We start from the raw sequence: 26,826 nt of genomic DNA, 5'->3' as shown, positions 1-26,826 counted from the left end.
TCTAAATCTTAAGTCTTAGGACTATGCATTTTATCATCTCTACATCAGTAATAATTAATACAGGAAAATACCATTAGATTATAAATCAATATAAAATTTTAATTTTGATATAAAATTTGTACATATGTATAATGATATTAATTTATAAACTGATATAAAATTACTCCAATTGTCCTCTTTCTCTTGTCAGGACCTGTGATTATACTTTGTCCACCAGGACAATCCAGATTAATGCTCTCTTCTTGAAACCCCTAAATTAATCTCTTAATCTACAAATTACCTTCTTCCATGTGAGATAGCATAATCACAGGTTTAAGAGCTTTGGACTTAGATGTTTCACAAAGGTTAATAACACTTTCTGCTGTGAGAAATTTTACTTTCAAGTCCCCAAGCTCTATATGTGGAGTATTCTAAATAACTGACATTAGTAAAATGGACACTGTTTTCTCTTAGATTCACTAATTTTTATCATTTTAACTCTTTGCTTACTTTCTGTTTCTCTTATTCTTTCATTTTATTTCTCTTCATCTACCTTCCTCTCTTCCCTTCCTGTTTCTCTCAAACCACCAAGTATATACACATGTATGTATCATCTTTATGAAAAATATGAGACTGTAATTGTAGCCATAGCAATACTTACCTCCTAAACATTTTAACATGAATCTGAGAAGAACAAGAATATTTTATAAAATCACAAAGCTATTCTTATAGTCAGGAAATTTAGCTTTAGACATGCTTCAGCCTTATTAAATTTTGTCTAGTTACATCCTAAATGACTCTAACTTTAAAAAAGATACAGAATTGAATCAAGGAACACATACTATATTTCATGGCCATGACTGTCCAGTCTTTAATCTAGATTAGTCTCTTCTCTCTGTCTTTCATTGAAATGGCTATCCTTTTTTTTTCAAGTCATCTATTTGGTAGACTGACCTACAATCTCTATTTATTTGATTGTTTTTTTGAGATTAGATCAGGTTCATGTTTAATACTCATATAAAGCAATGGAGTGATGTTATTTATCTTTTGCTGTTGCTTCAAATCAAGAAGCATTTAATACCAGTTTCTACTGTTATTTATGAGGCTTACTTAGTTAAAGTTATGTTAACCTCTCTCTTTATCTAGATTAAATCTTTCAGCTGAATAATTTTTTTAGTTTGACCAAAACTCTTCTGAATCTGAGTAGATTTTGCTTATTAGTATAGTTCCAGTGTTCTCCTCTTCTCCCCAACTATCAGGGGTACTGCTCTTTCTTTGATAGTGTCAATAGCACATATCAAGTCGGCTGGGGCTTCCAGGAAGAGTTTTGCCTTCATAATAAAAAGGTACTGATGACATTGCCATATTCTCTATTTTCTCCTTTTGTAAAAAATTCTTATCACAACCTGCTAAATGAATTTCACTCAGAGGTATAGTTTGGATCTTGACTGTTTTGAAGGTGTGTTACTCAGACTTTGGTGCTGATGGTGTACTGTAGAACATTTATGAGATAGGGCCTCGCAAAAGGAAGTTAGGCCATTGGTGGTGTGCTCTTAATAAGCATTTGGAGACACTGGAGTTTTCTTATCTTTGAAGGCTTCCTAGATGCCACAGGTGAACTGGCTGCTTCTGTCACACAATCCCACAGTGATACCCTATGCTACCATGGACTCAAGCAGCAAGGCCAAGTGACATGGACTGAAATTTCTCTAAATGAGCCCACAACACGTCTTCTCCCCCACTTAAGCTGATTATCTAAGGTATTTTGATGAAAAGCTGACCAATATACTCACTAATAAATAGATACAGTTTTAACACTACTGGATTTAGTTTATTTATTAGTCTAACATTTCATCATGAAGTGACCTGCAGTTCAAACATTTTCTCTCTAAAATATTCTCTCTATACATATATATTTGATATATTATATACTCATATATGTATATATACCCTATATATTCTCAATATATATAGGGAGTATATTGAATATATATTGAGAGATTGACTCATTAATGTTTCCATCTATCTATCATCTACTCTTACCAAGTGAAAGAAGGTAAGCTAAAACGTTATCTAGGCTTAGATTACTTCTTTATTTGGTTCTTCCAAGGACCTTGGAAGGAAGGATATGAACAACAGTGCTGAAAATAAGCAAATAGAATCCAGCACTCTGGCTTGAGAAACGCAGAGGCCATCTTCAATGAGCAGTGAGACTGTTCATCTAAGTCACGAATTGTCACTATAGCTTCAGTTTCCGTAGAAACAGACACTGGTGAAGCTCTTGGCTCCAAAATCTATGATGAAATATCCAGTAGCCAGATGGTCTGGAACTGAAATTGTCATGCCTTTGTGAGCATTCATCATGCATTGGCATCACACTAGAAGAGAAATTCTTTCCAGTGAGCAGGGAGCAGGGATGGAAGAGTGTGATCAGCAGGTGTCTGCTGTTAATTAGCATGGGAGGGGGGGAGGCTGGCAAAAGGCAGAAACCTGGGCTCACCACTCTACCCAGTCCAACAATTCCCAGCTCACTTTTGTTGTTATTGTTTTTATTGCCTTCTCAGCCAAATAGCATAGAACTGTGGAATGAGTGCTTTTGCTTTCCCCACAGAGTTCAGAAACAAATGGAATTTTGACCATTTCTAAATACCTCTTCTAAGAAACGAACTTCTTCTTCTTCTTCTTCTTTTTTTTTTTGGCAGTTGTGGGGCCTGGCAGCTGTCCCTTAGCTCTTCAGCTCAAGGCTAGCACTTGAGCCACAGTGCCACTTCTAGCTTTTTCTACTTATGTGATTCTGAGGAATTGAACTCAGGGCCTCATGCACACAAGGCAAGCACTCTACCACTGAACCACCTTCCCAGCCCCATAAACAAACTTCTTATGTATCTTTTGCAAATGGAAAATGCTAACTATGCCAGGAGAATAGGACCTAAATATTTTATACTCCTTGGCATTTATGTCAGAGATTTCGGTGCTTGGTTGATATTATTACTATTGACAAAGTATGTATGGGAAGAATTTTATTGAAATGGAGGTCATATTCTAAGACATTAAAGCAGTTATGATGATGATGGTGATGATGATGATGATGATGATGATGATGATAATGTTATATTTATTAAGTGCTTACAAAGTGCTAACTACTTCACATTTTAGAGCCTATATGAGGTATCTGTTTACATCCTCAGAACTTGAACCTAATAATTTGAGTATAGGAACCTAGTCACTGGCTTTCCAAATGTAAAGTAGCAAGATGCAGAGAGTTTGGAGTAGACAGTCCCAAACATCTTTCTTTTTCTTTCTTTCTTTTTTTTTTTAGATAATATACCTGTCACCATAAAATACTTTTTATTAAGTTTCTTTTTTTAAATTGTGAAAATACTGTACAGAGGGGTTACAATTACATGGGCAAGATAATGAGTACATTTCTTTTTTTTTTTTTTTTTTTTTTAATTTAATTTAATTTTATTTGTGAACATACTGTACAGAGGAGTTACAGTTACATGGGCAGGATAATGTGTACATTTCTTACCAAGCATTGCAGCCTCCTCCTTTGTTTATCCTTCACGTCCCTTCCCAGCCTCCCCCCTCCCCCCCTAATCCCAATCCTTCTCCTTCCTCCCTCCCCCCAGCCCCCCCCCCCCCACCAACATTGTAAAGTTCGTTTTGGACATGACAACTTGTACTTCTCATTGTTGCAACAGGTCCACCTGTATCCTTAAACAACTGGTTTTTCCCCATCTCCTCCACAAGTTATACTGACATCAAATATAGTGAAAGCAAGGGTTATACTGTGGGGGAGGGACATACAAAGCAACAAAGAGATAATCTTATAAATGTGTTAGAAACACATGCATGAAAGAAAAAAACATTAAAATACACATCTAAGGGTTCATTTTCCTGACATCACATTATCTGACCTTTTCCGCTTGACTCATACATATACTAGATATTACAAATAAGGGAAACCATGGGACCTACGTTTCTTTGGGCCTGGCTTACTTCACTTAATATAATTTTTTCCAAGTTTTTCCATTTCCTAACAAATGGGGCAATGTCATTCTTTCTGATGGAGGCATAGAATTCCATTGTGTATATATACCACATTTTCTTGATCCATTCATCTACTGAGGGGCATCTGGGTTGGTTCCATATCTTAGCTATGGTAAATAATGCTGCAATAAACATAGTTGTGCTGGTAGCTTTAGTGTGGTCTTGTTTGTAAACATTAGGGTAAATGCCCAAAAGTGGGATTGCTGGGTCATAGGGGAGCTCTATGTGGAGTCTTTTGAGGAACCTCCATACTGCTTTCCAAAGTGGTTGAACAAGTTTACATTCCCACCAACAATGAATTAAGGTTCCTTTCTGTCCACATCCCCTCCAGCATCTGTTGTTGTTAGAGTTCTTGATTTTTGCCGTTCTCACTGGAGTGAGGTGATATCTCAATGTTGTTTTGATTTGCATTTCTTTTATGGCTAGGGATGTTGAACATTTCTTCATGTGTCTATTGGCCATCCTTCTTTCTTCTTCAGAGAAGTTTCTCTTTAAGTCTTTCGCCCACTTATTTATTGGGCAGTTGTTTCTTTGAGGATTTGTTGTTGGGGGGTTTAATTTTTTGAGTTCCAAGTATATTTTAGATATGAGACCCTTGTCCGTTGTATGGCTAGTAAAGATCTTCTCCCAATCCGTGGGCTTTCTATTGATCTTGCTAGCTATGTCATTTGCCCTGCAGAAGCTCTGCAACTTTATGCAATCCCATTTGTCCAACCTTTCTTTGATTTGTTGTGTTTCCAGGTCTCTATTCAGAAAATTTCGGCCTGAGCCAAGGAGACCTAGGGTTTCTCCTATTCCATCCTGTAATGTTTTCAGAGTGTCTGCTTTGAGTTCAAGGTCTTTGATCCATTTGGAGTTGATTCTGGTGCAGGGTGATATATAAGGATCTAGCTTAAGTTTTCTACATGTAGTTAACCAATTTTGCCAGCACCATTTACTGAAGAGGTTGTCTTTCTTCCATTCTATTGTTTTAGCTCCCTTATCGAAGATTAGATGGCTATAGGTCTGTGGGTTCATTTCTGGGTTTTCAAGTCTATTCCATTGGTCCTGAGGTCTGTTCTTATGCCAATACCAAGCTGTTTTGATTACTATGGCTTTATAGTAGAGTTTGAAGTTTGGTATTGATATTCCTCCAGCAGTGTTCTTTCCATTCAGGAGCGTTTTTGCTATTCGGGGTCTTTTATTGTTCCATATGAATTTTTGGATTGCCTCTTCTATTTCCTTGAAGAATGAGGGTGGAATTTTGATAGGTATTGCGTTGAATTTGTAGATAGCCTTGGGAAGTATTGCCATTTTCACGATGTTAATCTTTCCAATCCAGGAGCATGGGAGGTTTTGCCATTTTTTAAGTTCTGTGTTGATTTCCTTTTTTAAGATTTTAAAGTTTTCATCATAGAGGTCCTTCACTTCTTTAGTTAAGTTAATTCCTAGGTATTTTATTTTTTGTGGGGCTATTACAAATGGAGTTGCTTTCCTAATTTCAGCCACACTTTTCTCATTGTTGGCATACAGAAAAGCCATTGATTTTTGGGGGTTAATTTTATAACCTGCTACTTTGCCGAAGTTTTGAATCAGCTTGAGTAATTTGGGAGTGGAGTCTATGGGATTCTTTAAATACAAGATCATGTCATCTGCAAAGAGGGAGAGTTTTATTTCTTCTTTCCCTATTTGGATCCCCTTTATGTCTGCATCTTGTCTTATTGCTGTAGCTAGGCATTCTAATACTAGATTGAAGAGAAGTGGAGAGAGTGGGCATCCTTGTCTTGTTCCTGAGTTAAGAGGAAATGGCTTTAGTTTTTCACCATTGAGTATAATGCTGGCTGTAGGTTTGTCATATACAGCCTTTATCGTATTGAGGAATGTTCCATGGATTCCTAATTTTTCCAAAACCTTCATCATAAAGGGGTGTTGGATCTTGTCGAATGCTTTTTCTGCATCTATTGAGATAACCATGTGGTTCTTATTCTTGCTCCTGTTGATGTGATGAATAATATTAATTGATTTGCGTATATTGAACCAGCTTTGCATCCCTGAAATGAATCCTGTTTGATCGTGGTGTATGATTTTTTGGATGAATTGTTGAAGTCGATTGGCCAAAATTTTGTTGAGAAGTTTTGCATCAATGTTCATCAAAGAAATGGGTCTATAGTTCTCTTTCTTTGATGAGTCCCTGCCTGGTTTTGGGATGAGGGTTATGATGGCTTCATAGAATGTGTTCGGTAGTGAGCTTTCTCTTTCAATTTCATTGAAGAGTTGGAGGAGTATTGGTGTGAGCTCTGCTTTGAAGGCCTTGTAAAATTCCGCTGTAAAACCATCTGGTCCTGGACTTTTCTTAGCTGGGAGGTCTCTTATTGCTGTTTCTATTTCAATGCTTGATATGGGCCTGTTAAGCTGGTTTAACTCATCTTGGTTTAGTTTTGGCATGTCAATATTTGCTAGGAAAAGGTCCATTTCTGTCAAGTTCTCAAACTTATTAGCATAAAGTTTTGAGAAGTATTCCCTTATAATGTTCTGAATCTTGGTTGTTTCCGTGGTGATGTTTCCATTTTCATCTCTGAGTTTATTAATTTGGGTGTGTTCTCTTCTTTTTCTGATAAGATTTGCTAAGGGTCTGTCAATTTTGTTAAGTTTTTCGAAGAACCAACTCTTTGTTTTGTTGATTCTTTCTATAGTTTTTTTGGATTCTAATTCATTTAATTCTGATTTAATTTTGATTATTTCTTTCCGTCTACTGGATTGGGGTTTATCTTGCTGCTCTTTTTCAAGGAGGTTTAGATGTGTCATTAAATTGCTAGTTTCAGATTTCTCCAATTTGTTGATATGGGAGCTCAGAGCTATAAACTTGCCTCTGAGTACTGCCTTTGCTGTGTCCCAGAGGAGCTGGTAATTTGTGTGTTCATTTTTGTTGAATAGCATGAACATTTGAATTTCCTTTCTAATCTCTTCCATGACCCACTCTTGATTCAGCAGTGTGTTGTTCAGCCTCCATGTGATACTGGACTTTCTTTGGTGGCTTTTGGTGTTGAGTTCTAATTTTATTCCCTTGTGGTCAGAGAGAATGCAAGGTATAACTTCAATGTTTCTGAATTTAGACAAGTTTGCTTTGTGGCCTAAAATGTGGTCTATTTTAGAAAACGTTCCATGTGCTGCTGAGAAAAACGTGTATTCTGATGCTGCTGGGTGAAATGTTCGGTAGATGTCTGTTAAGTCTAGTTGATCTATGCAGCTGTTTAGATCTGCGGTTTCTCTGTTGAGTTTTTGCCGAGTTGATCTATCTAGTGGGGAGAGTGGTGTGTTAAAATCCCCAACAATTAATGTCTTTGGATCTATATGGGATTTGAGGGAAAGTAGTGTTTCTTTGATAAATTTGGGTGCTCCATTGTTTGGCGAATAGATATTTAGAATTGTAATATCCTCCTGAAGGAGAGATCCTTTAATTAGTATGTAGCGACCTTCTTTATCTCTTCTCACGAATTTTAATTTGAAGTCTATTTTATCTGATATTAAGATTGCAACTCCCGCCTGTTTATGGGGGCCGTTTGCTTGGTAGATTTTGTTCCAGCCTTTAACATTGAAAATGTGTTTGTTTTTACGGGCAAGATGTGACTCCTGCAGGCAGCAGATAGAAGGGTCTTGTTTTTTAATCCAACTAGACAGTCTATGTCGCTTAATTGGAGAGTTCAGTCCGTTAACATTAAGAGATAGGACTGAGAGGTATTTGGGAGTTCCTGCCATGTTATCCACCTTCTTGGGGGCTGCGAAAACTAGGTTCTTCCTATGGTTCTTGGATTCTCAGTTTGGGTGCAGTTTCTTGGCCTTTGTTGCGGTCTTGTTGGTTTTCTATGTGTAGGACATCTTTAAGAATCTTTTGTAGGGCTGGTTTGGTGGAGATGTATTGTTTCAATTTTTCTTTGCTATGGAAGGTTTTTATTTGGCCTTCAGTTATGAAGGAGAGTTTAGCTGGGTACAGTATTCTTGGTTGATAGTTGTTTGTTTTTAGGGCATGGCATACATCATTCCAGGCTCTTCTTGCTTTGATTGTCTCTGCTGAGAAATCTGAGGTGATTCTAATTGGTTTCCCTTTATAGGTGATTAACCTTTTCTCCTTGACAGCTTTAAGGATCTTTTCCTTGGTCTGAGTTGATCCTGTGTGGATTATAATGTGACGGTGGGATGTCCTATTCTGGTCTGGTCTATTTGGGGTTCTAAAAGCTTCTTGTATCTGAATAGGCCTATCTTTTTGTATGTTTGGGAAGTTCTCTGCTAGGATCCTGTTAAACAAATTTCCTAGACCATTAACTTCTGTTTCTAGGTGCTCCTCTACACCCATTATCCTTAGATTAGGCCTTCTGATGGTGTCTTCTAGGTGTTGAATAGATCTATCATACTTCTTGGACTTGTCTTGGATGGTTGTATGTTCTTTCTCTATAATATCTAGGCTGTCTTCAATCCCTGAGATTCGATCTTCTGCATGGTCTAACCTACTGTCAAGACTCTCTACTTTGTTTTTTATCTCTTTTCCTTCTAATTGGTCAGCTTTGATGGCTTCAAGTTCTTTGTTGAAGCTCTGTTTTAGGTCTTGTATGAATTTCTTTACTTCCTTAATTTGGTGTTCAGTGTTTGTTCTCAAATCACTTAGTTGATTGGTTATGATTTCTTTGGACTCCCATTCCTTCTGTTGGGTTCCATTCAGCATTCCCTTTGTGGTCTCCCTGACTTCCTTCAGCTCTTTGTTAATGGATTCCATGAATGCCTTTACTGATCTTTGTGTGTTCTCTACCTGGTCTCTCAATTCCTGAATTACTCTTTGATTAGCTTCCTCCCGTTTGTGGGATTCCTGCAGTTCTCTTTCCTCCCGTTCCTGGGATTCCTGCAGTTCTCTTTGAGTGTTCTCAGCCTGCTCACGCCATTCCTCCCTTTCTCTTTGAGTATTCTCAAGTTGTTCACGCAAATCCTGTATCATTTTTTGAGTAGCTTCCTCACGCTTATGATATTCCTGCATAAACTTTTGGGATGCCTCCTCTCTCTCCCTATCACGCTCATACAGAGTCCTTTGTAAGTTGTCAAACTTCTCATTTATCATATTTGCCACCAGTGTTTGTAGAGCTATTTGGGAACTCTCCTCTGGATTGTTCATTATCTGATCTGACCCCTGATTATCAAGATTGGGAATTGAGATACCTGGATTTGCCATTTTTCTTGTGTTTTTTCGGCTTACTCTGCCCATTTGAGATGAAAATAGCACCAGTTTTGTGCTAGAACACTATCTTAAGGCAACCATCAACCAACGTTTGCATTTATACAGTCAATAGTCTACAGATACAATCTAGTTCAACAGATACATCTATTCAACATCAAACAACTATATGTTAATGGGCTTCGAACCGCAGAGAAGAATTTGGGAAACCAGAAATTTTTAGGGTTAGGGAGAGATGTGGGTAAAAATTAGGAATAGATTGGTGTGGGGAGGCACAGGGAGAGTTAACTATGTCCTAATCTCAATGCAGGAAATAGGTTGGGTAGGATGCAAGTAGAGAGGGAGAGAAAAAGAAGAAAGGTAAAGGGAAATGAAAAGAGACCAGAAAAAAAATTAGAAACGTAAAAATTAATATAGTTATGGAGATTGAAAGACCATCTATTTAGAGAGGAATGTGAATATAATGAGAAAACAGGAGGGAGATAGAGGAGATGTGAAAAACTTAAAAAATGTTTAAATTTTATATAGGTATAAAGAGGTAGTACTGCTATTAAGGAATTTAAGTCTCAGAGGTTTTGAATTGAGTAATAAATTTGTGGATTAAGTGTGTACACAATGGGGGATAGGGTCTACTAGTTAACTATGGGTTTATCAGGATGTGCAGGACAAGAGTTAAGGCACATACAGAAGAACAAAAGAAAGGAAAAGGTGAAAAGGATAAGAAAGGGAGAAAAAAAAAAGATCAGAAGTTCAGTAGAGCTAGACAAAAAACAAAAAGATAATTAAGAAAGAAAGAAATAAAAAGAGAGAAGACAAGAAAAGAAAGGAAAACGTACATTCACGTATTCCTAAAATAAAAATTATAAGAGGAAAAAAAAGTTACTGGAAAACAATTATTTTTTCAAAAAAGGCAAAAATTAAAGATTAATAAAAGTTTTAGAAAAGGAAAAAAAAATTTTATATATATAAGGTACCAAAAAAAAAAAAAAAAAAAAAAAAAAGAAAAAAGAAAAGAAGAAAAAAAAAAGTTCTTTGATTTTTTTTTTTTGATTTTTTTTTTGGGAGGTTTGGGAAGAATCCTGTATCTCCCTTTTGTCTGTTACCAGCCTCTTGTTGGAGTCTCTGGTCAGCTTGAGGTCCTGTGGCTTGATTGGTTTCTTAAGTCAGTTTGTTCGAACAGGCAGAAAAATGCTCTGCTTTACCCAAGATTTTGAGATCCCCCTCCCAGGTTAGTTTAATGGGAGGGTGATCTGCTTTGAGAATCACAAAAGAGGGGTGATGAGGCTAGGTTCTGGTAGAGTTGAGGCCTTTCAACAAACAGTAGCTTTTCCCTGGGGCTATTTTGTGAAAAATTCACAGAGCCCACCCTGGAGCCATTCTCAGGGTTTCTGTTTTTCAATTGATTGTGGAGGCTGCTAGAGGGAGGGGCAGCCTCTGGCTCTGGTTACCCAGTGAGGAAAGCCACTCCAATGGCTGGTGCCTGAGCTGGGTGACTTTTCCCTGGATGGAGCTGCGTCTGGCAGGTCACTTCGCCGTTAAGTTCTTGTGACCTGTTAAATGACTCGTTTTATTCCAAGGCCTGAGTTGGAGCTAGCAGCTCCTCTGAGCTTTGTCGGTATCCAAGATGGAGATCACCGGTGCTGGGGGGGGAGGGGTGGCCTTCCCTCCTCTGCTCCCTGAGAAGGAGTGAGGAAGTGGGGCTACTCACGCCGAGTCTTGGATCCTGGGTCGTCTCTGGTCTGCAAAGTGCAGGATGAAGTTGTCCGCTCCTTGTCGGTTCTTGCTGGTGTTGAGTAGAATCCTCTAGCCCTCTGCGTCTGGCTCCTTCGTCCCGGACTCTCTGTGTGAGCGCTCAGGTATGGCCGCGGCTGCGGTAGCCGCTGCGACCCTGCCGCCGCCGCCGCGGCTGCTGGCAGGCGGTCAGATGTGTCTCCTTGTCTTGGCTTCCCCTCTCTTGTCTAACTCTCTGTCCTGTGATGGCACACTTGGTGTGATTCTCTGGCTTAGGACTGTTCACTGGAACTCTAAAACTGCTTTCTATGCGAGAGCTTGTTCAGATTCCAGCTTCTCCTCCGCCATCTTCCCGGAACTCCTCCATGAGTACATTTCTTATCAAGCATTGTAGCCTCCTCCTTTGTTTCCCCTTCCCATCCTCCCCCCGCCCCCCCCACCCAATACTCCCCCCCCGCACCCCGCACCAAAGTTGTAAAGTTCGTTTTCGACATAACGACTTCCAAACATCTTGTATCATAGATTATCTCTTTTGCTATCAAGCCAAACCTATGAATGTCTTCTCAAATTTTGTATATATATATATATATATATATAATATATATATATAAGCACACACAAAATATCAAGGAAAGATTAAGATGGAAAAGAATCTATTAAAATTTAGCTAACATTATTTTTTGACTGTACTTGGGTTTGAATGCAGAGCATTGTAGTGGCTGGGTAAATGCTCTATCACCTGAGCCATGATCTTATCCTTTGTGGCTGTGGTTATTTTTCAGTAGTCTTATGTTTTTGCTTGGGGGCCGACATTGGGGTGCATTTCTTCTGTTCTTCTTCCTGAATAGTTGAGATGACAGGTGTATACCACCAAGCTTGCCTGGCTAGTTGGTTGTGATAACCCTTGAACTCTGATCATCTGATCTATATATCCTATGTAGCTGGGGTTACAGGAGTGAGACACCATGATTGGGTCTTAAAATTTTTAAATATAATATATTATATATGCTTTATAATACATTAAACATACTTACCCAGTGGGTCAAATACCTACCATAATTTTGAAGTAGTGAAGAGAGCAAGTGATGGTTTGGAATACATGTAATGACTATAATTAGATAGAAAATATTGTTTACTGGTGCATTTAATTGGATATAAGTCATCAGTGTTGACAATACTATTAAGCTTGGCCTCCTACATTAATTATGGAAATAAATATTGTTTCTAGTAGAAGTTAGTAAAATAAAGATGCAAATTTTCCCCATTCAAATTCAAAAATCCCTAGGCTACCATAAATCCTTCTGGGAGTCTATGGACATTAAGTAAAGAGCGCTGGATTTAGAGCCGTAATTTCCAACCTGGGGCCGCTTATTACCCCACTCAACTCACGGATCCTTTGGTAATTTCCTAGACACACTCTGATCTTCATAGTTGAGGTGGTATGCGCCTGGCTTTCTGGCAGGTCTAACTGCAAAGATACAGTTGGTCATGCTATAGTTTGTGAGATAGCTCCAGAGAGCAAAGAATGACACCGCTGAAAACAGTATTGCCAAGGCTCAGAAGCCCTGCTTCAGAGCAAGATTTCAATTTGAGATCAAAGATTAGCACTCATAATCTGAGTGATCACGGAAAAAATGCCTTCCATGAATCGAGGTTCTTGATCTATAAAATAAAGGTAAATTTTAATCGCAGGGCTTTTGTAAGGATTAAATAAAATAATGTAGAAATATATAATAAAGAATAATGTGTCATACAAATTTCATATTATACTAATTAGAATGGGTCATTCAAGAGCTATTTCTGGGGGCGACAGAAATGCTAGAAAGTTAGCATTTAGGGCCTCTAACCCACATTCAACCAGGTAATTTCCATATTTTATCTGTTTTACATATAAAACTGAGCTTCTGTGACAGGTAGTACTGAAAGACTCTTGGCTGCTAGGAAAAATGCTAGGAAAAAATGCTATCTTGACTATATAATGAGAATATAATAAAAGAATTTTCACCCCTTTATTTCTTAACATTTAATTGCTTCACTGCAAGAGTTAGGTTAGATAGCTTTACATTTGGTCAAAATCCAAACATTTGGTCAAAATCCAAACACCCTAGGTTGCCCCTGAGGGGATGATATTAGGTGATGATGTTCTCTAGACAAGCATTGAGGCACATCAGATAAAAAAGCAGCGGAGACATTCATATTTCCGAACTACCTTTCCTCCTACTGCTGACACAGGACAGAACTTTCTCGTTCTCAGTTTCATGCATATGGTAATCAGTTTGCTTTCCTTTGAACTTGATAATTGTAAGAATCACAGACTATCTGAAGCCTGTCCATGTATATTTATGTTCACTAGCACAGTTACACGAGGGATCAGCAGAAATACCACTGGTTCTGTTGGTTTAAATTAAATTCCTTAATCAATCCCCTGAGAAGTGTTATCCAGGAAGTAACTGCCAAGTATGCATGAATCTTTTATGGGCTTCATTCTATAAGTTTCTAGGAGGCCTGCAAATGGGAATTTTGCACAAGAATGAGAGACTGACAGCAGGCATGATAACTGGTGGTTTTCTGATCTTGGTAACCTAGTAACACAGGCAAGGCACAGCAGAGCATAGAATCTATGTTTTCATGACTTAACTCTCCCATCCACCTCCCTCTTGATGAGTAGCAGAAGCTAAGCTAATACCTACTCTTTGCTTCCTTATGCCAAGACTTTATTATTAGCCTACCAAATAATCCTGTGCAATAAGAAATACCCTTATCATTAACTTTAGCAAGTGAGCAAGCCACTGCTTAGAGAATAGAATAATTTGCTCAAAGTCATTTAGCAAAAGCAGCCAAGGATAGGAACCGTTATCATTCAGAACCTGAATGTCTCCCAAAGGTCCATGTGTTAAAATGATAGGTTCCCATCATGCTGTTGTTGGAAGGTAGTAGAATCTTTATAAGGTAGGGTTTTGTGAGGTATTTGGGTCATTAATGTTGTGCCCTTGAAGAGGATTGTAGGGCCCCAGCCCCCTCTTCTTTCTCCTTGTTTTCTGGCCATGAGGTGAGAAGTTTTTCTTCATTCTAGACTCCTTCTGTGTTATTCTGCCACACCACAGACCTGAAGCACAGCACCAATGGATCATGGGCTGAAATCTCCAAAACAGGGAACCATAATAAATATTTATTCTTGATAGGTTGATTACCTCAAGTATTTTTTATAGCTATGGAAAGCTGAGAGTCCAGGAATCCAAAGCATTTTGATTACAGAGTACATGACATTAGTTAGTACTAGGTTAGTTAGTACCTTATTCTAATTTAACCCTTTTCTCCTCCCTGTCCCAGAAATGTGGAGATTAAGTACTGTATTTGTAGTTGTATTAATGCTGGGGTAAGTTACAAAGCGATAACTAGCTCTGGAACATTTGCTTTCTTGTCACTGTATAACCGAGGATAACTAGATGCAGAGGCACCAAGGAAATGCATTTTGGTTGTAGTGTGTGTAGCTACTCTGAGTTCATTTTGGCAATATTTAGACTTTTCAAAGGCTTTAGCTCAAAGAAAACATATAAATGAACTTCATCTGGTAGTTGACCACTTTCCTTAGATGGAGAATAGTTTCATTTAGTTGAATGAGAATGGCTACTGGATCAGTTAGCACAGTCCAAGGAAAGATCTCCAAATTTCCCATAGTGAGTACAGGAGGCCAGCAGTACTAGAGCTGATAATCCTGGCCCTTGAGAGCAGGGATAAAGCCCAGGCTTTCACTTTTCCTATGGAGGGAAGAGCCTCCTCTCCAGACAAAAGGAAGAGTTGGTACCAGCCCACTTTACTTAGCATTCCATAGGCAGTCATAGAAAATATTGCCTTTGCAATAGGCAATTTTACATTCCCTGTAAGTGTTCAACAAATGGCCCATAATTGCAAGATCCCAGAGGGAGGGTAATAATCATGAGCTCCAAGTCTATAGATGCCTATTATCCTGACTAAGGTAATTTAATTACTCATTGTAAATGGAGTTAACATTAATTGAATTCTTAACAACATGCCAGGCACCATGTTAGACATTTTATATACATAACTGTTTAAAGTTGGTATAAAATCCTTGTGAGATGATATTGTTTTCAATCTTCATTTTATAGAAAAAAAACTCTGGGGCTTAGTGAAGTTAAATAAGCTTAGCAGAGGTCAGAAAACCAGCAAGAAATAGCTCTTGGATTTTAGCTAACAATCAGGACTTCTTGCTCTTAGTTGAGCAAGGAAAGAAAATGAAGACCTAACGAAGACTATGCTCAGTAGAAACCACTCATCCATTTAGCCTAGAGAAAATGTATTTGTACAGATGGATAAACATTTGCATGCATATGAATATGTTTATATATATATATATATGCATCTCTGTGTGTATATCATCTTCAAATGTATGTGTGTGTATGTATAGGCGTAGTTAGGTAGAGGAAAATCTACCTCTGTTGTTTCTTTGAGAGAGAGAGAAAGCACGTGTGCATGAGTGTGTGTGTGTGTGTGTGTGTGTGTGTGTATGAGAGAGAGAAAGAGAGAGAGAGAGAGAGAGAAAGAGAGATCACTTTTCAGAGAATATTCAGAGAAATCTAATTTTCCATCAGAGGAAACATCAATCTCATCAATAATATAATAATAATTAGCAAATATCCCAAGGCTAGTAAGCTGCCCTGGCCCTGATCTTTGTTTTCTTATGTAATGATTTTTTGCCAGTCTTGGGGCTTGAACTTAGGGCCTGGATGCTATCCCTCTGAGCTCTTTTTGCTCAAGCCTAGTGCTCTACCACTTTGAACCACAGTGCCACTTCCAGATTTCTAGTGGTTATTTGGAGATAAGAGTCTCACAGACTTTCCTGCCCAGGCTGGCTTTGGACCATGAGCCTCAGATCTCAGCCTCTGGAGTAGCTAGGATTACAGGCATGAGCCACCAGTGCCCAGCTTATGGAATGATTTTTTAGTTCTTTGATTTTTCTCCCCCTCTTTTTCTAAATGAAAATTTTCTTGCAGAATTTGGACTATCACTTGTTTATAACTTGTTTACTGTTCTATCCAAGAGCTTTGTATAGCCCTGACTAGCCCAGAGCTACTCCAGCAGCAGCTCAGGTAGTCTGGCACTGGAGTCAAACTTCTAATGACCACTTTGACCTCTTTTTATAGAACTGTCTTCCTCCAAATATATCACATTGTGAATTCAGGTCCTGGCTACCTCCTTGTTGTAGGAGTGAATCAGATTCTCTCATACATTGAACAAAAGATGGGTAGGAAATAAACTAGCCAAAGAAATGTTGCCTGACTCCAAGCTGAAGAACAAAGCAGAGTATCTGTAGCTTTGCGTCATTGTGCCCATTTCTTATTTAGTGTGTTCGCTGAAACATGAATAAATATAGCAGATTAGGGTGCCCTAGATGACAACGAGCTGCCTGGAGGATTTGATTCTGCAAAGCTCCTGCATAACATGATAGATGGAAATGTTCAAGAATACTGCACATAAATAATACATGCATAGGTTAAAAAAGAAGAAATTCTTACAGCCATTTAAAGCCAGCATCGGAGTTTTATTTTCTTTCCTGGAATCTGTAGGTAGGTCATGTAAATTATGGATATTCAGTTTATGGATAATTACTGAATAAGCTGGAGCTCACTGCAGTAATGAATCACATCATCTAAGTTGTGCATAATCAATTGTGTGGCTCCTGCCCTGGTTTTAAGTTGTTTATTGCTTATAAGCTGTTCCATAAAATTAGACTGAGGTTAAGTTGAGGAGATATTTAGTATGTATACTAAATATACTAATACATACATACATATATGCATATATGTTTTTAGCATCATTTATAATAGCAAAACTTGGACACAAGCTAATTGTCCAAGGAAAGAGGGAGAGAGTTTGGACTTATTTAGCTAATAGAGGGTAGTAGCATAAAGTTTATAAGAAAACTTTGGATTATTTAATACCTACAATTTCATAATTGAATTCTTAGAGTATGTGACATTTAGAGTCTCAGTTTTCATACCATCTGTGGGATAAAATTATTATTTTTGTTTGTCTATGTGTGTGGCTGGGACAGTACAGCTGCCAGTACTTGGGGTTTGGGGGCTGTTCCTGACTTCTTTTGCTCAAGAATAGTGCTCTACTACTTGAGCCACAGCTCCACTTTTGCATTTTTTTGTTAATTGGGGATAAGAGTCTTATGTACTGTCCGGTCCAGGCTGGCTTTGAATGTTAATCTTCAGAGCTCAGCCTCTTAAGTAGTTAGGATTACAGGTGTAATCCACTGGCATCTGGCAGATAAAATTATTTTAAGTGATAATCATCAATCAACAAATAATGGACAGAAGAGAACACAAACCATAGAGTTCTTATCTTGGGCATTTTATATGTAGAGGAAAATAAATTAAAAATAAACATTATAGAATAAAATGAATAATTATTTTAAAATTACATGCTTTGGAAAAGAATGGAAGAAGAAATCTCTAGAAAAATATGTTCAAACTACTAAATTCTCAATATTTAAGGGAGTGATTTGTACAGAGAATTATAATAGCAAATATATTCTGTTCACTTTGGCAATTGCTATGCTCCTGTTAAATGCAACAATATGCAACACAGGAGTTTAAGTACATGAGCTGGACCCAAACTGAGCAGGAGTGATTCTAAGTCCTATAGATCTTACTTTCTAAAGAATGAGAGCATGTAATGCTATTTCTTTTTTTTTTTTTGGGTCCAGTCGTGGGGCCTGAACTCTGGGCCTGGGAGCTGTCCCTCAGCTCTTTAGCTCAAGGCTAGCATTCTACCACTTGAGTCACAGTGCCACTTCTGACTTTTTTCTTTTTGCTTATGTGGTGCTGAGGAATCGAACCCAGGGCCTCAGACATGCAAGGCAAGCGCTCTACCACTGAGTCACCTTCCTAGCCCCATATAATGTTATTTCAATGTGTTAGGTAGGCTGCAGAAATTAGCGAATTGTGCCTCTTTGCCACATATATGTGTATATATAGACATATATACACACATAATATGTATCCATGTATACATTATATGCATATGTATTTTAATTATTTATTATATACAGATTGTATGTTTATACATGTATATATGTGCTATATTAATAAAATCTATCTATATTTCATGAATTGTTTACAATTCGTCCAAGAAGAATCTTTGAAAGGCAGTAATATTTTGTTATTTTTCTGGAGATCTTGAGAGTGAAAAGTAGATTCATCATCAGATTAGTTGTTACTTTTGAGCTCTGTTTTCTTTTTTCCTTCTTGCTTATACTCATAGTCTTCTCTTGAAACTCTAGTGATGACACCTCTCAGAAAACCAAAAAATAAATTTGCATATGAAGTATCCTGGAAGAGAGCCCTCAAAGTTGACTTTTGCACTAGGAACATGGACCTGTTTGCCTAATGAAGTTTCTGCCATTTGTATTACCTGAAACTAAATGTGCTACATTGGTGGGGATTGATTAAGTGAAGGAAAGAGGAGAGAAGAGAAGCAAGACAGAGAGAAGAGGGAGGAGAGGAGAGAGGAAGGGGGGAAGACAGAGAAAGAGAGAAACAGAAAACTCTCCATTTTGTATGATAGCCAACAGACCAATCATCACCTCCTTCTGGAGAAATAAGAATGCCAAATATGAAGCTGCAGAGCTTCTGCATGGCAAAGGATATAACTAGCAAGATCAATAGAAAGTCCACAGATGGGGAGAAGATCTTCACTAGCCATACAATGGACAAGAGTCTCATATCTAAAATAGACTTGGAACTCAAAAAATTAAATATCCCAACAACAAATCCTCAAAGAAACAACTGCCCGATAAATAAGTGGGCTAAAGACCTAAAGAGAAACTTCTCTAAAGAGGAAATAAGAATGGCCAATAGACACATGAAGAAATGCTCAACCTCTCTAGCCATAAAAGAAATGCAAATCAAAAGAACATTGAGATTCCACCTCATCCTAGTTAGAATGGTTATAATCAAGAACTCTAATAACAGATGCTGGAGGGGATGTGGACAGAAGGGAACCTTACTGCATTGTTGGTGGGAGTGTAAACTTGTTCAACCACTTTGGAAAGCAGTATGGAGGTTCCTCAAAAGACTCCACATAGAGCTCCCCTATGACCCAGCAATCCCTCTTTTTAGGCATTTTCCTGAATGATCACAAACAAGGCTATACTAAAGCTACCAAGACAACTGTGTTTATCGCAGAATTATTTATTATCGCTAAGATATGGAACCAACCTAGATGTCCCTCAGTAGATGAATGGATCAAAAAATGTGATACACACACACACACACAATGGAATTCTATGCCTCCATCAGAAAGAATGACATTGTCCCATTTGTTAGGACATGAAAGACTCGGAAAAAATTATATGAAGTGAAGTAAGCCAAGCCCAAAGAAACATAGGTCCCATGGTTTCCCTTATTTGCAATAACTAGTATATATCTGGGTAAAGCAGAAAAGGTCAAAAGCTATGTACATATGACCCGATACGATGATGTTAAATGAAATGAACCCCAAGATAAGGATACAAGTGGTTTTTTTCTTTCTTGCTATTGTTTCTAACATATTTATAAAGTACCATGTGATATTTTTTTTGTTGCTTTGTATGTCCCTCCCCCACAGTATAACCCCTGTTTTCACTGTATTTGATGTTGGTATAATTTGGAGAGGGGAAGGGAAAAAACAAAGTGTTTAAATAGAGATACAGGTTGACCCATTGCAACAATGAGATGTACAAGATGCTATGTTGAAAACCGAACTTTACAATTTAGGCGGGGGTAGGAGGTGGAGAAGATAAGTTGGGGGTAGGGTAGTTGAGGAGGTGGGATGGAAGGGATGGTAGGGGAAAAACAAAAGAGGAGGCAGCAATGCTTGATAAGAAATGTACTCATCTTGCTCATGTAACTGTAATCCCTCTGTATAGTATTTTCACAATAAAAAACTTATTAAAAAAGAATGCCAAATGTACCTTGGTCAGTGTCATCAATTCAACATTTTCACCCCACTTCTACTCATTCTTTCCGTTATTTTTCTTAACTTTGTGGCATATATACAGTGAATTCTACAAGGTTTCTCCCCCTTCTCCTCTTCATTCATTTACTCCTCTCCTCTTACTCCCTTCGACACCCTTGCAAGGCTGCATTTCCTGGTACTTACTTTGTTGGGCTTTGACTTAGTCTTTCTAAAGAATTGTACCATTTGAGCTCTCTGTAGAGTCTATTATGTTTCAGCTAACTCATTTGAACCCACTTGCATACTACCCAGTGTGTTTACTTATATATTTATAGGCATGTTCTAGCTACCACAAATGAGGGAAGTCATGCAACCTTTGTTACTCTGGGTTTGGCTTACTTCATGTAATTATTCCCCTCCAAGTCTTTCCATTTCTTTACAAATGGTACAGTATCATTCTTTCTGATAGACAAGTTATATACATAAATGGCTTTGTTAAATGGCAAACACATTCAATACATACCCTAAGAAATTAAGAAAAGTGAGGGAAGGGGTGGGGTGGGAATGTGGGTGAGAAGGTGGAAAGCGGTGACATTGATCAAGAGGCATTGTCTTCATCAACTGTTTTGTTGAATGGCAACTCTTTTGCACAACTACTTAAAGACAATAAAAATATTCAAAAAAAGGAGTGCACAATGTAGAGGTGAGCTAGGTTAATAATGTTTGACCATTTATTAGGCTATTATTTTGATCCTTTATGAAGACAGACTTGGAAACACTGTCACCTTTGTGATCATCTACTCTCTCTTGGGGATTTTATATTTGACAGTAGCTTTTCATAACTCAAGTTTATTCATGGGGTGAAACTCAAGGAATAGTTTGGTTTTCTTTTTTATTGTTGAAGTAAAAGTAAAATAGAGACATAGTAACACACTACAAGAACAGATTAAAAATTTTTTTTAACATTGGTGAGGCTCTCCTGGTTGAGGGATAATACATACTTTTCTTGGCTATTTTTTAACTTTTCTTATAATATCTACAAGAAGTAGAAGACAATTATACTTTCTATTTTCAATTTAAAATGAAGAGAGAAGAAACAGTCTTCATGTCTATAATTCTGAGCATAGACGTGAACTCTTTCTTCAGGAAAAAATCCCTAATGAGTATACAAACTAAAAGTGTTCTGCCCTGCTGAGATTAAATACAGTTTATTCTGGGCTGGTGATCTTAATTGTTATTCCTGTACTGTAGGATAAACAGACCACTTGAAGGTTTTCCAAACCTAGTGAGAGGCCTAGATAATGGCCAGGTAGTTACCTTGGACTACACAAGTGACATGGGTTAGTGCTTTTAACAATCTCTTGCCTATACTGAAAGGTTATTTTTGAAGACAAGAGTACGGAATGTTCCAAGTTCTCACCGTTGTCATGGAAACCTTTCAGCTAGCTGAATAGGTTAGCAGGATTTTATGTTCCCCACTTTGACAAATACAAGAAGACATGATCCCAGCTTTGCATTACTAATCAGAAAACTTCTGTTTTCCAGTCTTCTAGCCCTTGATTACTCACATTTTCTTAATTAAAAAAATTTCCCCTCACAACATAAAGCAACAGGCAAATTCTCTCTCAAAAATCATTTCTACTTTAGAAACTGAGCCAGAATCGTGACTGAGCTAACCTTGTGTACAGGAGTTATGCTGCTTGCAGCTCTGAAAGTCTCCTGCAGATTAATTTAGGCTCCTGTGGAACCCTTCTGATGTGTACTGGCTTTCAGTGGTTTCCTGGAGATAAACTCACTTGCTAATAGGCAGGAATTATTCCTCGTTTTAGCAGCAACAGACTGCCAACACGAGTTTATAAGGCACAGGGCAGATTTAGGAAAAAGGCACCCTATTGCTAAAACCAAAACAGCCATGATCACATGGGTAAATTCAGATCCAGCCAATCTATCACTTCCCTTTTGTTTGTCTATAACTACCATCCTCAGTTCTAAGGTAGTCTAAGAATCTAACAGCTAGATTAGAGGTACAGGACTGATCACCTTGATGGGGATCATTGAAAGTAGAACTTGAAAGTAGAACATTGAAAGTGTGTGGGGATAGGGCTGAAAGGTGCTGCACAGAGACTCGGACTTGTGAAAGACTGTGTAAAAGTCAAGTAGAAAGCAACAACAAATGGGATTGTCTAACTCTGTAAATTTGGGGATTCCTGTTGTGTTTCAGCAGTAGAATATGAATGTTATTAACACTCAGCATATGGACTTGTGTTGAGGTTAAAGAGTCAATTTATGGGTGGTATTGATCAAAATGCATTGTGAATGTAACCACTTTGTCCTGCTTAAAGATAATGAAGCTATAATTTTAAATTAAACTGCCTATCAGCCCTAGTAAATGGTACATTATATATAATACATATATAACATATACATCTATAACATATCATAAAATATGTAATATACATCTATATTATAGATATATGTGTACTATACACATAATACATACATACATAATATACATGTATAATATACAATATATAACGTCTCTCTCTCTCTCTCTCTCTCTCTCTCTCTCTCTCTCTATCTATCTATCTATCTGTCTATCATCTATCTACACACACACACACAATATAGGATTTCAAGTTAGGGCTTGGGCATTGTCCCTGAGATTTTGTGCTTAAGGCTGGTGCTCTTCCACTTGAGGCACAGCTCTGCTTCCAGCATTTTGGTGGTTAATTGGATATAGGAGTCTCAGAGACTTTCCTGCCCAGTTTGGCTGATATCCTCAGATATCAGCCTTGCTTCCTGACTAGCTTGGAATACTAAACATAGTTGGCACAACAAAGTCATGGAGAAGATAGGAATGGTAAAATCAAAAGAAGCATAAAAAGATAGAATGGAGAAAGAAAAGTGTAGAAGAATACATGTATTTAACCATAGTACAATCTAATTTCAAGTGGCTTCAATCCTTGGATGCTGTAAAAAAAATCCTACTGGTACCCCAAACCCTTCTGAACCCATCTCTCACTGGGTGCAATAAACAGAAATTATTTTTACAGAATTCATTTGACTAACATATTGTAGGCATGCTCCCGCTTAAATGCTCATTGTTTGTTCTGCACTCATGTAGTGATGCTTGCCTTAGAAACCTCAAGTCAAACCAGGCGCTGATGGCTCACCACTGTGATCTTAGATACTCAGGAGGCTGAGATCTGAGGATCATGGTTCAAAGCCAGCCTGGGCAGGAAAAGTCCCTAAGACTCTTATCTCCAATAAACCACTCAGAAAACTGGAAGTAGCACTGTGGCTCAAGTGGTAGAGTGCTAGCCTTGAGCTGAAGAGCTGAGGGACAGTGCCCAGGCCCAGAGTTCAAGCCCCTCCAGGCCCAAAGAAACATAGGTCCCATGCTTTCCCTTATTTGCAATAACTAGTATATGTCAGAGACAAGCAGAAAAGGCCAGATAAGTTGATGTTAGGCAAAATGAATCACAGGATAAGGACTCAAGTGGTTTTTCTTTCTTGCAATTGTTTCTAACATATCTATAAGGTGAATTTTTTTGTTGCTTTGTATATCCCTCCCCCACGGAATAACCCCTGTTTTCACTGTATTTGATGTTGGTATAATTTGAGGAGGGGAAGGGAAAAAAAAACAATTGTTTAAATAGGGATACAGGTGGACCCTTGCAACAATGAAATGTACAAGATGCTATGTCAAAAAACAAACTTTACAACTTTGGGGAGTGGGGTGGGGGGAATGTAGTCGTGGAGCTGGGAGGGTAGGGATGGTAAGGGGAAAACAAAGGAGGAGGCAACAATGCTTGGTAAGAAATGTACTCATTACCCTACTCATGTAATTGTAACCCCTATTTTATGGTATTTTCACAATAAAAAACTTATTAATAATAAAAAGAAACCTCAAGTCAATAAAGAAGGGTATGATGAAAATTAGTGTTTCCATGAGACACATACAGGGTGGGATTTGTGAGTTTCTGCCTTTCTATAACACAGTTGCATTTTTTTCCTAGGAATTAAACACATTTATGTATTCTTCTTGCAAGCTGAAATGGACAAATTTCAAATGGATAAGAGAAAGCAACCTAAACAACGTTAAAGAAATCTTGAAGAGTGCATAAGCTCAGGTCCAAATCAATGCTTTTGGGAAACCATGGCACAGGTCTCAATGTTAATATTAACCAAAAGTCTTTACATGAAAATAAAACAGCTTGGATTCCCATTTTCTATGAAACATGGAATCTCCTACAGTCACAAATGGCTCTTCAGAGACACATTGTGGTTGTTTTTTGATGTTTGTGCAATAGTAAATGATAATGCATATAGAATAAATTGTGTCCTTCATTTAATTCACTATGGCACGTGTAATAAAGGTGAGAAACTTCCTTAGTTCAAAGGCATTCCTCTTTATGCCATGTGATAAATGACAGGAGTTTTGGTTATTGTTTGCTTTTGTTTGGCTTTTGTTTTTGCTGCTACTGTCTGTCTTGCGTTACGTCTATTCTATTTTTTTTTCTCCACAAGCAGAATGCACGTTTCAAATGTTTTTTTTTTCCTTCCCCACTGATCACAGAAGTATCAGATACTTAATATCAGGAGAGAAGTGAATGAGAAAATGCTTGAATAATAAGCATTATGAATTGGTTAACTTAGTGAATGCTAAAATGAAGTGGTACCCTTTCCACTTAGAAATGATTTCTTATTTAAGTCAAATGTCACTTTTATCAATATATTCCTATTATAAAAGCTCAAAAATTAACGTCCAGTGGAAATAAAGCAGATCCTGTCCTTCCCCTCTCTACATTTAGTCTGACTTTCTACAGAAATAATTCTGAATCACACATTTGCTTCTGAGGCCCATTTTCATTCTTCTAAACATACTTTTGCCACTGAATTCCAACAGCCACTGACACTAGTTGGAAGGCCAATAATTCACTAAATCTGGGGCTAGTTTACTATTTTCTTATGCTGTACCATAGTGCATGGAAACTTTCTAAGCCATTGCTCAAATGGAAGTAAATATTTCTAACTTTGAATATAAGAAGAAGCAGTATTCATGTATGATAATTTATTGTACATAGAACTCCAGAGTGAAATTATCCCCTTGTATTTGGAGGTAATTCTGCACTGTCCTTTCCATTTTTGTCCTCCTAGTCTTTAGATGTGGTTTAGGTTTTCTTCTTGGGACCTCATTACCTCTAGGAGGCTGTAATTTCATCACAACTGACAATAGATTCGACGTTTTGTTGACTGCTTTGGGATATTGTAAGGTTCTTTCAATATAGAAACTCTTTTTTAAATCTATTATGTATGATTTCTTTTCATACATTTTCTCTCATTATTAACAACTCTATTGCTGAGTTACTAACATTTTGAGTTAATCTTTGATTTCCTTAGCTTTGTTCCCTTTTATGATTCATTTCTTTTTCCTCTTTTTTTTTTTTTTTTTTTTTTGCCATTTGTGGGGCTTGAACTCAGGGCCTGGATGCTGTCTATAAGCTTTTGTGTTCAAGCCTAGTGCTCTAACACTTTGAGGCACAGTTCCACTTCCAGTTTTCTGGTGGTTAATTCGAGATAAGAGTCTCATGAACTTTCCTGCATGGACTGGCTTCAACTATGTACTCAGATCTCAGCCTCCTGAGTAGCTAGAATTACAGGTAGGAGCCACTGGTGCCTGGCTATCTCTTTGCTTTTTATTCCACCTTCTATGAGGTGTTGTTGGATTTCACTTCTACTCTTTCACTGATAGTGTTTCTAAAGACCATAATATTTTAATTTCTAGCAGATCCTCTTAAAAATAGCACCCCATTCTGTTTTAGGAGTATGAACTGTTCTCTATGGATTTTAATAAATGATACATAAAATATACATATTTATGAGGTACCATGTGATGTTTCAGTACATGGGCATTGCACAATATTCAAATGAAGGTAAAAATCTAGCTTATCAATATTCAACATTTCTTCATGACAAAAATTAAAGCCTTTCTGGCTTTTAAAGAATATACATTATTTATAATCATGTACAATCACATTACTGTGCCATAGAACATTAGGATTTATTTTTTCTATATAATTGTAACTTTATACATACTAATCAACCTCTCTCCACCCATGCCTCCTTACCCTCTCTCTCTCTTTTCTCATCTCTGGTAACTACTGTTTGATTCTCAACATTGTAACTTTTATTTTATGAGGAAGATCTTGAGGCATTCATATTCCAGCATCTGACTTCATTTAACATAATGGCCTCCAATACCACCTAAATCTTCACAAATGACACAATTTCATAGTACTTTTTTATGGTTGAGTAGTATTCCCTTGAGTATATGCATCACATTTAAAAACTGCATTTGATTTTTGGCCATTGTTAATATAGTTGCAATGAACACGAGTGTAAGGATGTCTTTTTGTGCACTGCTTTTATTTCTATTTTTATTTTACTTTCTGTGCTGAGGTTTAAAATCAGGGCTTTACGCTTGCTAGTCAGCCACCACACTACTGAGCCATGTTTTCCATCTTGTTTTTTGATTGTGAATTGTAAGATAGGGTCTCATTTTCTGCTCTGGGACTCTGAGATATGTCTCTAAAGACATGTTAAACTTCTTCAAATTTCTAGGATGACAACTGTATGTCACCTTGTCTATTTTCTCTTTGTTGAGGTAGAATCTCATGGACTTTCTGCTAAGGCTGGCCTGGAACCATGACCCTTACAATCTAAATCCTGCATGTAGCTGAGGATGACAAGTATAAACCATTGTGTCCTGCTTTAGACTGCATCTTGTGACGCTTTCTGACTGGGCTGGCCTCAGACTTCAATCCTTTTATTATTAGCCTTTCAAATAACTAGTAGATTGCTAGTACCTGGCCTCTAGTTTTATTTTTTTGAGGAATTCA

The 26,826-nt window shown here is 37.6% G+C and overlaps 1 protein-coding gene across 2 annotated transcripts in view; it reads right to left on the bottom strand.

The window, feature by feature from the left end:
• Gabrb1 (gamma-aminobutyric acid type A receptor subunit beta1) overlaps nucleotides 1-26,826 on the bottom strand; it is a 308,684-nt gene that overhangs the window by 97,789 nt on the left and 184,069 nt on the right. The window lies entirely within an intron of this gene.

The sequence above is a fragment of the Dipodomys spectabilis genome, unplaced genomic scaffold (assembly GCF_019054845.1).
Source record: "Dipodomys spectabilis isolate Male_0828 unplaced genomic scaffold, ASM1905484v1 ptg000043l, whole genome shotgun sequence".
Taxonomy (NCBI): Eukaryota; Metazoa; Chordata; class Mammalia; order Rodentia; family Heteromyidae; genus Dipodomys; species Dipodomys spectabilis.
The sequence above is the reverse complement of the archived record's forward strand: the minus strand, read 5'-3'. Positions and strand labels throughout refer to the sequence as shown.